The following is a 13,372-nucleotide window of genomic DNA, read 5'->3' as shown; positions in this document are numbered from 1 at the left end:
TTTGATTGCTTCTTCTATTTCATCCATTGATATTGGTCTGTTCAAATTGTGTGTATCCTCTTGACTCAGTCTGGGAAAATCATATGACTTAAGAAATTTATCCATGTCTTCCCTACCTTCTATTTTATTGGAATATAGGTTTTCAAAATAATTTCTAATTGTCTTCTATATTTCTGTAGCATCTGTTGTGATATTGCCTTTTTCATCCCGTATGTTAGTAATTTGAGTTATCTCTCTTCTCTTCATTAGCATGGCTAAGGGTCTGTCGATCTTATTTATTTTTTCAAAGAACAAACTTTTAGTTTTGTTAATTTTTTCAATAGTTTCTTTTGTTTCCATTTTGTTGATTTCTGCTCTGATTTTAATTATTTCTTGCCTTCTACTACATTTGCTGTTGTTTTGCTCTTCCTTTTCTAGGGCTTTGAGATGAAGTGTGAGCTCATTTATTTGTTGGTTTTTCCTTTTTTTGAGGAATGACCTCCAGGCAATGAATTTCCCTCTTAAAACTGCTTTCACTGTGTCCCATATATTCCTATATGTTGTGTCTGTATTTTCATTTATCTCTAAGAATTTTTTGATTTCCTCCGTTATGTCTTCTGTAACCCATTGATCATTCAGTAACATATTGTTCATTTTCCATGTGATGTAGGATTTTTCCTTCCTTCTTTTATCATTGATTTCCAGTTTCATTCCATTGTGATCAGATAAAATGCATGGTATTATCTCCACCCCTTTATATTTACTGAGGGTTGCCCTATGGCATAATATATGGTCTATTTTTGAGAAGGATCCATGTGCTGCTGAGAAAAAAGTATATCCACTTGATGATGGTTGATATATTCTATTTATGTCAGTTAAGTCTAGGTTATTGATTGTGATATTGAGTTCTATAGTTTCTTTATTCAACTTTTGTTTGGAGGATCTGTCCAATGGTGAGAGAGGTGTGTTGAAGTCACCCATAATTATTGTGTTGTGGTCTATTTGTTTCTTGAACTTGAGGAGAATTTGTTTTATGAAAGTCTCAGCACCATTATTTGGTGCATAAATATTGATAATTGTTATGTCTTGTTGGTGAATGGTTCCTTTTAACAGTATATAATGTCCTTCCTTATCCCTTTTGATTAACTTAGTCTTGAAGTTGATTTTATTCGATATGAGGATGGCCACCCCTGCTTCCTTACGAGGACCATGTGCGTGGTATATTTTGTCCAAACCTTTCACCTTCAGCCTGTGTATGTCTTTTCCAATCAGATGTGTCTCCTGGAGGCAACATATTGTTGGATTTGTTTTTTTAATCGATGTTACCAGCCTATGTCGCTTTATTGGAGTGTTTAAACCATTAATGTTTAGAGTTACTATTGATACATGGTTTGTACTTCCAGCCATGTTTGATTATTTATCTCTTTTTTTTTTTTTTAATTTAGTTTGTTTCTCCATGATTAGCTTTCTCCCCTCTGTCTGTCTTTACTGAGGTACTTCCCACTGTTGGCTTTGGTTATTGTTTTTCATTTCTTCCTCATGTAGTGTTTTGCTCAAGATGCTTTGCAATGCTGGTTTTCTGGCTGCAAATTCTTTTAGCTTTTGTTTATCGTGAAAGATTTTTATTTCATTGTCTTACCTGAAGCTTAATTTTGCTGGATACAGAATTCTTGGTTGGCATCCATTGTCTTTCAGTGTTTGAAATACGTTGTTCCAGGATCTTCTTGCTTTCAGCGTCTGTGATGAAAAATCTGTTGTTAACCTTATTAGTTTACCCCTGAATATAATCTGCCTCCTTTCTCTTGTAGATTTTAATATTTTCTCTTTGTTCTGTATATTGGATATCTTCATAACAATGTGTCTTGGTGTTGGTCTACTGTGATTTTGTGTACTCCGTGTCCTATATGCATCTACAATTTGTATATCTGTTTCCTTTTTTATTTCTGAAAAGTTTTCTGTAATTATTTCATTCAGCAGGTTACTCATTCCCTTGGTTTGAATCTCTATACCTTCCTCTATCCCAATGACTCTTAAATTTGTTTTTTTATATTATTCCATATCTCTTGGATGTTTTTCTCGTGATTTTTTACCAGCATTTCTGAGTTGGCTAGACTCTTTTGAAGATGATATATTTTGTCTTCATTCTCTGACGTTATGGCTTCTACCTTGCTCCACTCTGTTAGTGATACTCTCATTTGAGTTTTTAATTTGGTTCATAGTATCCTTCATTTCTAGAATTATTGTTTGATTTTTTTTATAATCTCTATCTCCTGATAAAGATGCTTAACTTCTTCTTTTATCTGTTTATGTAGTTCATTTTCAATGTGTTCTTTCACTGTTTGAATTTGCTGTCTCATATCCTCTTTTAGGTTCCATTCCATCTGTCTAAGGTATTCCTTGAGTTCTTTATATGACCATTTTTTTCTGATGACTCTAGGTCCTCCTGAATATTTAGGCTGTCCTGCATTGTTTGTACTCCTTTTCCTCCTTGCTTTTTCATGCTGCTCATGTTACTTCTTGTTCTGTTTGACTGCTGAGTTACTGTTTACTCCTATAAATTTCTTTGATGCTTGGGAGGAAAGGTGTTAGAAGGGAAGGGAAGAAGTCACTAAAGAGAATGAGAGTAAGCAGGTAGAATTCAAGGAAGGGGGAATAAGAAAATTGAAAAGAAATGAAAAGACAAAAGAAAAAAATATAAAATAAAAAAAGAAAAAATTTTAAAAAAATAATAATAAAAAAATTGAAAATTTAAATTTAAATAAATAAATTAATTAATTAAGAAAATTTTTAAAAAAATTTAAAAAAAAACAACAAAAAAATGAAAATGAAAAAAAAAAACAATTTTTTTTTAAAAATTAATAAATGCAGTCTTAGAGTTTGATTAACTTCTCTTCCAGTAGGTGGAGCTGTGCCCATTGGGCCAAGCTTCTACTCTCAATAGGCGGGAACCGATCACTGTGCAGCAGCTCTTCCTCCAAGACTGGGCGGGTCTCCAATCCTGAGTGTCTAGGGCCTTCTCTTGTGTCTAGTCACTTCCCCACTTTTCCTCAAGCAAGTCCCCGCTCACCAGTGACGCTCACCACAATACTGGCTACACACCAGGTTTGCTGCTCCTGGGAGCCCTGTTTTTATGAACGCCTGGGCACACTCTCCCTGTTTGCCATTCCCTCAGACCCTAAGTTTGTAGAGCTTGGGGCTGAGAACCCCCAGCGAATTTGCTTGCCCTTCGGTAGCCACGCCCCTGGTACCTGGTGCAAGAGACCTCAGTTGTCAGCACTGGTGGGAGCTGTAGCCGGGAGTTCTGCGCAGCAAGTCCTTCGCCACTCCTGATTCCCTGGGTCTGGCTATCACGCTCATGGGAGAGCTGGGAGGGGCCCTTAAGTTTTCCCTGCTGTGTGGAGAGGGATGGCTAGGGGATTACACACCTGTCGCCGCTGGTTTCAATGAAGTTATCTCCTCCACCGCGTTCTAGTGACATCAGTTCTCTGCCATGGTGGTATCCCATGCAAATGGTGACAGTTCATTCCCTTTGCCAGGTGACCAATGCAACAGGTGGGTCCTGACTGTCTCTCCCAAGCCCCGTTTCAATCCTGTGGCCACTGCCTATGAAGGCTCGGTTGGCATTTACCTCTGTAAGCTCAGAAATCCGACCAGTTGTTTCAGCGGGATCGTTAGTGCTGAGTCACAGCAGTTTGGCTGCTAGAAGCAGGCGAACGGGAGCTTGAATGCAGCCAATCTGGGCTCAGTGTGTGTTCTGAGAGGCCCACACTATTCACCCCAGATCCACGTCAGCTCAGCATTGCCTAGTGATCCTGAGCAAACAGCATTTAGACAGTTTACGACTCCCTATGCCTGTGCAGCTGAAGAGGTCAGAGACTTGATCTCTCCGCGCCCGCCGCCATGTTGGATCTCTAGCCAGGCTTTAAACCGTCTTTACATACAAACTCAGTATACAAAAGGAAATGGTTAGTAAGGCATAAATAACATTTTTTTTAATAACGCATTTTGGCCCAGAACTACTTTCTATTTTGTAAAGTGTCAGATTATGTCATTTTATTACCATATTAAATTCAAGAACTATAGCTATGTTTGTGGTGGCATGTTATTTTGTAACTTGTAGCATATGAGTTTGCAGATTTATGCTCTTTTGTAATATATTAGATTCAAGAATAATAGTTATGTTAGTTTATGGCTTCCAGACTGAATAATAAGGAGAGTAAACAAGCTACTAAAAACTCAAATGCTTTTCACATACAAATGGAATTGTACTTTATTTCACTTTTATTTGTTTATGGGTGTTTCCTTTGTGCAGTACATAATACCAGGAGTTGGAAGACTTCTAAAGGTGAATAATTCATGGTTTTACCCCTGAAGAAGTTCACATTCACTGGGTCATACTTTATTTACTAGAATAATATGAGAGATGGATGTTAAGATCATAAAGTTACACAATCTTTGTGTAGATTCTTGGTCAATTACATTTTCTGTGATTTCCTTTGATGACTCAGATGAATAAATCTGCCCATGAGATGCATTGTCAAATAAAATATTAATGAAAAAGAAAAGAAAAAGAAAGAAACCAAGTATTAAAGTGGTACAGGCTGAACTATATATAATACATGGTTTCTGCCTTCAAGAAGTGGCAATTTCATTTGAAAGGGTAAAGCAGTAGAGGATTGAAAAAGACCAATTCAGCATTCATATCTTCAGTGCTCTACCCTAGAGAGCCATTATTCATCCCCACTCTGTTTAACTCAGGTGTGGGAAAATAATATGTTGTAACCAATGAAATATAAGCAGAAGTGATGCATCACATCTCAACAGAAGCCTTAAGAACCAAAATGTGGCTTACCATAATTCTATTTTCCTGTACATAGAGAAGTACATCTTCTCCATCCACAGACTACTCGGTAATTCTGGACAATAGCAAATGGTGTGGGAAAAGGAAATGTTTTGGGTTTTGAAGACTACTGAGATCCTATGAGACTTTATTGCTACAGCATAATCAAGATTACCATGGTTACTGCAGGAAATGGGAATCACAATAAATTTGAAAAATGTCTTTCTAATATTTTATGTCTTTATTGTTCTTAAAATTTCAAAAGAAACAAACATTTACTATTATAATTAAAACAATTGAGATGGGCTTATATTTTAATTTTACATTTAAGATAAGTGTGATTCATTCCTATTCTTTATCCTGTTTACTTAAAAGTTAAAATAAAGTTGTAAATTTTTTTAAATGCTATTTTTATTAAAATATAGGGTACTTATTTTCCCCCAGGTTCTAACAGATTCTTTTTATTGACCTGAAACATTTCCCTATTTTGTGTTTTAAAAATGAGTATGATTCTACTTAGAAGTTCTATGTTGTTCACATGAAGCTGGTTGCTTCTATAGGTCTTAACATTAGGTCATCTCCTCAAGCAAATAAGCCAACTCCTATAGAATGTGAGTAGAAATTCATATTTCTCTGGGAAATCATATGCCACAAAATTCATGTTTAAACACAAGAACAGAGGAAGTTTTTCCAATAAAATTCCATATAATTTATAACCATCAGAATGTTTCCATATATTTAATGACAGAGATGGTTTTCTTATGATGCTTGAGTGGTCTTTTCTCTTGGAATTCTAGCTTGTAACTTTTTGTAAAATTATGTGAGACATGGAGAAAATATAAGACATGGGCACTTCCCTACCATTGTTTAGCAAAATGTGTTTCAAAAATTTGAAAATAGGTTGCATTGTAAGGAAGGATTGGAGGAGAGAAGAAAACAAAAGTAATTTTTATACTGACTGTAAATGATACACTTCATGTAGCATACATTTCAGTAGAGAACGTCATGTAGAGAAAAAACTGCCAACAATGCAAAGAACAGTAGAAAACTCTGGATTAAAAACAGCTTCTGTTCACTTATCTTAAAAAAAGTGAGAGCATTGAAAAAATGAGTTCTGTAATTGATAACGCAGATTCAGAAGTTTGAGTTAAAATCTAGGAACTGCATTACAAAGTGACTCAGCATCGTTGGAGATGGCTGCTAGATAGAGGCATTAAAATAAACAAGAGCCATAAGAGTAAGATGAGATTCTAAAAGTACAGGAAGTAAACACTTCAAAATATGACATACAGATTGTCCTCGATTTAATGATGGGTTGACTCACAAGTTTTTGACATTACATGATGTAAAAGTGGTATGCACTCAGTAGAAACCATACTTCAAACATTGACTTTTGATCTTTTATCAAAGTTAGCCATATTTGCATATTTTCTCTTAAAATTGGGCAGGGGCAGCCACAGTCAAAAGGGAGAACTTCCATTGCTGTCCAGGGTTCTATATTTCCAAGCTGCAATGTTGGGTAGGTTGGTGGGTTAAATGCATGCTTAAGATATTTCCAACTTACAACAGGTTATAGAGATAACTCCATCAGAAATTGAGGAGCATCTGCATAAATGTGCAAAGGCCTACAATTAATAAAACAATGAAACATATTTATAAGTCAATTTTTAATCTTCCAAGAAAAAAAACCCTCAACTGAAAGAGAAAAAGGTGTTATTAGTATGGGAATTAATATTTATAATTATTTCCTTAATTCCTATTAATTTTGTTTTGAAACAATATCAATTATTCATTTTCACAGTAAGATGATGACTGCAGGAAGAGAAATGTAATTCATATATCTGAGAGGTACTATTATTCATTTGTATAAGCTCAAAATTAATCTCTGTAGGGGAGATAACAACAAAACTTCATTTTTATTTTCTTCTGAGAAAAATAGTGTGATGAGTTTTAGGAAATCTTCCAAAAATTTCCTGAATGATAAAAATTTACATTTAGAAAAAATTTCAAATGATATGAGTAAACATTCAAATTTATTAGTTAATAAACTGCCTATCACATAACAGATACTAAATAAGTGTTTTTTTTTACAGTTATTCAAATTACCAATATTTTAGACTCATGCTCAAGCATGAATAAGAATGAGCACTTGAAAAGAGGAATTAATTCTTCCTGAGGTTTGGGGGTTTTCAAAAATTCAATATTTCATTTCTTTTTAAATAGGCTCAATTCAAAATGTCACCCATTGATAATCCTAAGTGACTATTTTTGTGAAACTGTGTGGTTTTAAGTACACATTTTCTTTATCCATACATCTACTGAAGAGCACCTAGGTTGTTTCCATAGCTTAGCTATAGTAAATTGAGCTGCTATACCCATTAATGTGGTTGCTTCACTGTAGTCTGCTGATTTTAAGACCTTTGGATTTAGAGCAAGGAGTAGGATAACTGGGTCAAATGGTGATTTCATTCCAAGTTTTCTGAAATATCTCCATACTGCTTTCCAGAGTGGTTGCATTAATTCCATTCCCACTAGCAGTATGCAAGTGTACCTTTTCCCCCATATCCTCACCAATGTTTATTGTTGCTTTTATTCTTGATATTTGCCATCTGACTGGAGGGAGATGGAATCTCAGTGTTGTGGGGAAAAGTGCACGGAGTACTGCATATATGGCATATGTTAAGGGCATCTGAGTGGCAGGTCACTCTCCTCGTGCTAGGCATGTGAGTGGCAGGCAGGCTGCTTACCCCATAGGCACAGGCCCGGGCATGAGGCCTTGTGTGGCAGGCCCTGTGCTTGCTCCATGGCCCACTCCTCGATTGGTCTCTGCAAGGACACTTAGCAGAATTGCCTAGGTGACTGTCTGTAGCCTGCTTAGCTACTACCTTAGTATATATACATGGTAACTGCACAATAAAATGAGATCTGCTTCCTGCTCCATCTCTGGAAGTATTGATTAGTGACTCCGCAGCCACATTCTCCTCTACCCTGTTCCGTTAACCTCCTCACTGGATGATAGAGAGCCCACGCACAGTGTGAGTTTAATTTATATTTCTCTAATTGCTAGAGGTATTGAACATTGTTTTGTTTTGTTTTGTTTTTTCATATATTTGTTGACCATTTGTGACGTTCCTGTTCAGTTCCTTTGCCCATTATATTTATTTAGTTATTTGGGTTTATTTCTTTGTTGTGTTTTGTTTTGTTGATGTTAAGTTTTTTGACTTCTTAATATATCCTGGAGATTAATGCTTTATCTGAGGTGCAGGTGGCAAAGATTTTCACCAGCTCTATAGGCTCTCTCTTCCTGTTACTGGTTGTTTCCTTTGCTGAGAAAAATCTTGAATCCATCCCATTAATTCTTAACAAGACTACTGAAGCGATCTTGTTAAGAAAGTCAATTCAGTAGTGCTTCAGTAGTCTTGTTAAGAAAGTCAATTCTTAGGCCAACATGGTGAAGATTTGGGCCTACATTGTCTCCTTTTAGGCCCAGGGTCTCTGTTCTAGTGCCAAAGTCTTTGATCCACTTTGAATTGAGTTTTGTGCATGATGAGAGATAGGGTTTAATTTCATTTTGTTAGGTTTCCAATTTTCCTAGCACCATTTGTTGAATAAACTATCATTTCTCCAGTGAATATTTTTGGTGTCTTTGTCTAGTAGGATATAACTATATTTATGTGGGTTTGTCTCTGTGTCTTCTATTTTGTACCATTGGTCTACATGTTTTAGTGCCTGTAACATGCTATGTGATTATAGCTCTGTAGTATAATTTAAGGTCTGATATTGTGTTGCCTTCTGCTTCACTTTGCTTGCTAAGGATTGCTTTGGCTATTTTGGGCATTTTATTATTCCAAATGAATTTCATTGACTGCTTTTTCTATTTCTAAGAAGAATATCATTGTAATTTTGATGGGAATTGCATTGAATCTCTATAGCACTATTGGTGGCATGACCATTTTGATAATATTAATTCTGCCTATGCCTATCCAAAAACATGGGAGATCATTCTATCTTCTAAAGTCTTCAATTTCTTTTTTTAGTGTTCTATAGTATTCACTATAGAGGTTTTTCACCTCTTTCATTAAATTGGTTCCCAAGTTTTTGTTTGTTTGTTTGTTTGTTTGTTTTTGAGGCTATTTTGAATGAGGTAGTTTTACTAATTTTTCTTTTACCAGATTCATCATTGTTGTACAGAGAAGCAATTGATTTATGGGTGTTAATTTTATATGCTGCTATTTTTCTAAATTCATTTAGGAGTTCTGAAGGTTTTCTCATGGCCGTTTTTCGGTCTTCTAAATATAGAATCATGTCATCTGCACAAAGTCACAAGTTAAAATCTTCTTTTCCTATTTGTATCCCTTTAATCTCTTAATTTTGCCTAATTGGTCTGGGTAGAGTTTCAAGGACTATGTTGAATAGAAGTGATGAAAGAGGGCATTTTTGTCTTGTTTGAGTTTTTAGAGGAAATGCTTTCAGTTATTCTCCATTTAGAATGATGTTGATCTTGGGGTCTCTCTCTCTCTCTCTCTCTCTCTCTCTCTCTCTCTCTCTCTCTCTCACACACACACACACACACACACACACATACACACACACACATATGGCTTTTACAAAATTGAATTATTTTCTTCAACCCCTAGTTTTTCTAGTGCTTTGAACATGAATGGATGCTAAATTTTTTCAAATGCTTTTCCGCATTTGAGATAATCATGTGATTCTTGTCTTTAAGTCTATTGAGGTGATCAATGATGTTTATTGATTTTAGCTTTTGAAACAATCTTGAATCCATGGGATGAACCCCACTTGATCTTGGTGTACTATCTTTTTAATATGTTTTTATGTGATTTTCCAGTATTTTATTAAGAATTTTTGCATCTATATTCATCAAGGATATTGCTCTGAAGTATTCTTTCCTTGATATGTCTTTGTCTGCTTTTGGTATCAGGGTGATACTAGCTTTATAAAATGAGTTTGGAAGGGTTCCCTCCTTTTGTTTTCATGGAAAAATTTGAGGATGACTGGTATTATTTCTTCTTTGAAGGTCTGGTAGAAATTAGCTGTGAATCCATCTCGTCCTGGACTCTTCTTTGTTGGTAGGCTTTTGATGGTGTCTGTAATTCCATTGCTTGCAATCTGTCTGTTTAAATTTTCTATGTCCACGTGATTCAATTTGGATTGGTCATATGTCTCCAAAAATTTGTCAATATCTCCAAGATTTTCTATTTCATTGGAGTATTTTTTTTCTTTTTAAAAATTTATATATGACAGCAGAATGCATTACAATTCTTATTACATATATAGAGTAAAATTTTTCATATCTCTGGTTGTATACAAAGTATATTCACACTGAAAGTATATTCGTGTCTTCATACGTGTACTTTGGATAAGAATGATCACCACATTCCCCCATCATTTATAACCCCATGATTATCATCTGTATTTTTGTAATGTCTGTAGTGATATTTCCTTTTTATCAAAAATTTTAGTAATATGAGTTTTTTACCCTCTCTCTTGATTAGCATGGGTAAGGGTTTATAAATTTTATTGATTTTTTTCCCAAAGAACTATTTTTTTTGTAATATTTTTGATTTTTTTCATTTTAATTATTCTGTGTTTACTATTTTTTATTTTGACTTGTTATTATTTTTCTAGGGCTTTGAGGTGGAATGTTAGGTTATTTACTTGTTGACTTTTTATCCTTTTTATAAATGAGCTCCATGCAATGAATTTTCCTTAGAACTGCCTTCATAGTGTTCTAGTCATTTGATATGTTATGTTGTTATTATTATTTCCCACTAAGTATTGTTTTTTACTTCATCCCTGATTTCTTCTACCATCCATTGGTCCTTAAATAGCAGATTTAGAGTAGCTTCTATTTTTTACTTTACTATTGATTTCTAATTTCATTCCATTATTATCTGATGGAATACAAAGTATTATCACTTTTTTTTTGGTATTTGCTAAGAGTTGGATTCTGGTCTAAGGTACGGTCTGTTTTAGAGAAGGATCCATGTATTGCTGAGAAGAAAGTGTATTCAGTAATTGATGGGTGAAATATTCTATATATGTCAGTTTAGTCTATATTACTAATTGTACTTTTTAGTTCTATACTTTTTCATTTAATTTTTCATTGGAAGATCTATCCAGTTATGAGAGACATGTTAAAGTCATCCATTATTATTGTGTTGTGGTCTATTTGATTCTTAAAATTGAGAAAAGTTTGTTTGATGCAAGTAGATGCTTCACTGATTGGGATATAAATATTTATGTATGTTATGAATTTTTGATGTACAGTTCCCTAAAGCAGTATTAAATGAATTTAGGTTGGTCATATGTTTCTTTGTCCCTTCTGATTAACTTTGGTTTGAAGTCCACTTTATTTGATATGAAAATAGAAACCCCTGCTTGTTAATGAGATCCCAGTGAGTGATATGATTTTTATCATCCTTTCTTCAGCTTGTGGATGTCTTTGCCTATGAGGTGAATCTCTTGGAGAGAGCATAATGTTGGGCATTATTTTTTAATCTAATCTGACAGTGTATGTCTTTTGATTAATGAGTTTAAGCCAATTATATATAATGTTATTATTATTAAGAAATTTTTTTATTCCTTGTCATTTTGATCTATTTCTGGTTCTTAATATGAATTAATCTCTCTTTTGATTGACTATTCTAGTACTGTAGTCCCTTCCTTTTCAAGTTTTCAATTTTATTTATTTATTTATTTATTTATTTTTGGCACATAATATTGTATTGAACACATATTGAGTAAGACATGCTAGCTTTTAGGTTCTACCATGGGAAATCAGCTGAGATCTGGATTTGTTTCCCACTAAATGTGACTTGTCTTTCTCTGGCGGTCTTTAAAACTTTGTCCTTATCCTTTACATTTGACATTTTCATAATAATGTGTCTTGGTGTGGGTCTGTTGTAATTTTGTATTTTCGGGTCCCTTAAGCCTCCTATATTTGATTCTCCCCTTTTTTCTTAAAATTTGGAAATTCTTCAGAGATTGTTTCATTAAAGTATGTTCATTTCTTTTGTTTGTATCTCCAAGACTTCATCTATCCCAATAAATCTATATTTGGTCTTTTCAAGTTATCCCATACTTCTTGGAAGTTCTGTTGATGATCTCTTCAAAACTTTTCTCCAAGTTTAACATTTTGACAACATATGTTGTCAAAATACTGATCCATGCAAGATAACTGTTTCTTTTCCTTTTCATGTTGTTTGTGTATCTGCCCATCTAAAAGTATGGATTTGAGGACATCTACAGTGTTAATTGTTACAATAAACAGTAATAATGTGATCAGTTGTTGCCCCCAGTAAAAACAGTAAGTTTGCAAAAGGGTTTACAATTTCTTGTGATGATCAGGGAAAGAACAGAAGAGATGGTGGCTGTGATGAATATAAGGGAGGGGGAGAGAAATATAGAACAGCAGAGTTTGACTGTTAGCAGAAGAAAAGAAGAAAAGAGAATTAATGGAAAGAGAAGAGTGAGAGAAAACATATACGTGTAAAGTAAAAATGAAAAAAATTAATAATAAAATTAAAAGAATATGAAACAAAAATTGAAGCATACTAAACAAATATTCTAGTCCTCAAAATACTGAACCATGCAAAATATAGTTTTTTAGCATTCAAAAAATGCTAAAAACTAGATAAAATAAACAAATATGTATAAGTGTCAATAAACCATTCAGGTCACGATTCAACAGAGAAATGAAAAAAGATCTCTATGAAAAGTTAAAGAATTGTTTCTGTTGTAGTTCAAAAGTTTCTTGGCTTCCCATCTCAGAAGTGGTAGGTGGGGTGGGCTGAAGTGTGATGTGTTCTCTACCTTCAAGGTGAGGTCTCTGGACTGTGAGAGGAAAACACATAAGTGGACCTCCTGCTGGTGGAGTTTAGTCTTAGGTAAGCTCCAGGTTCTTTGTTGGATGGTGATTAGTCTAAAGATTTTAAATCAGCACACCTTCAGTTCCCAGTGGTTCCAGGTTCATTCTTGGATATTACTTCCCAGGAATTCCCCTGGGCTTTACTCATGTGGCAGAGGAGCCAATCTTTAGTCCCCGCTCTCACATGCGATCCCCACATTTCCTTGTTTCTCAGGTTAAGTCTCCAAACTCAATTACTCCTGCCCCCACTCTTTCAAATTCCTGCCATCTGGTTTGTGAGCCACTGGACTCAAGGGGGAGGAGGGAGTTGGGTGTGTTATTCCTGATGTAAATCTCTCTCCATGTTTGATTCTCTCCTGATCACTTCGATACTCTCTATGTCATGTGGTGTGAGTTTTCAGGCTTGTAGTTTTGGCCCAGCTTGGGTTTGCCAGGAATCGGCTTCCCCAGCTACTGGCTTCTACATCACAGCTGCAAAATGCCTCCTCTTTCCTCAGCAGGCATCCAAGAGAGATGTGGTTTCTTTCCCACACAAGGATATTGTGCAGCTTTCCTTTCAGGTTATTCCAGCAGCATCATTGAAGTCTAAACTCTCTGTATCCAGACACACCTCAGTCCTCCTAAAAATGTTGCTTCCTTTAATCCTTTCATCCCTCCACTTT

The sequence above is a fragment of the Urocitellus parryii genome, chromosome 6 (genome assembly GCF_045843805.1).
Source record: "Urocitellus parryii isolate mUroPar1 chromosome 6, mUroPar1.hap1, whole genome shotgun sequence".
NCBI lineage: Eukaryota > Metazoa > Chordata > Mammalia > Rodentia > Sciuridae > Urocitellus > Urocitellus parryii.
This window is presented reverse-complemented; position numbering follows the sequence as displayed.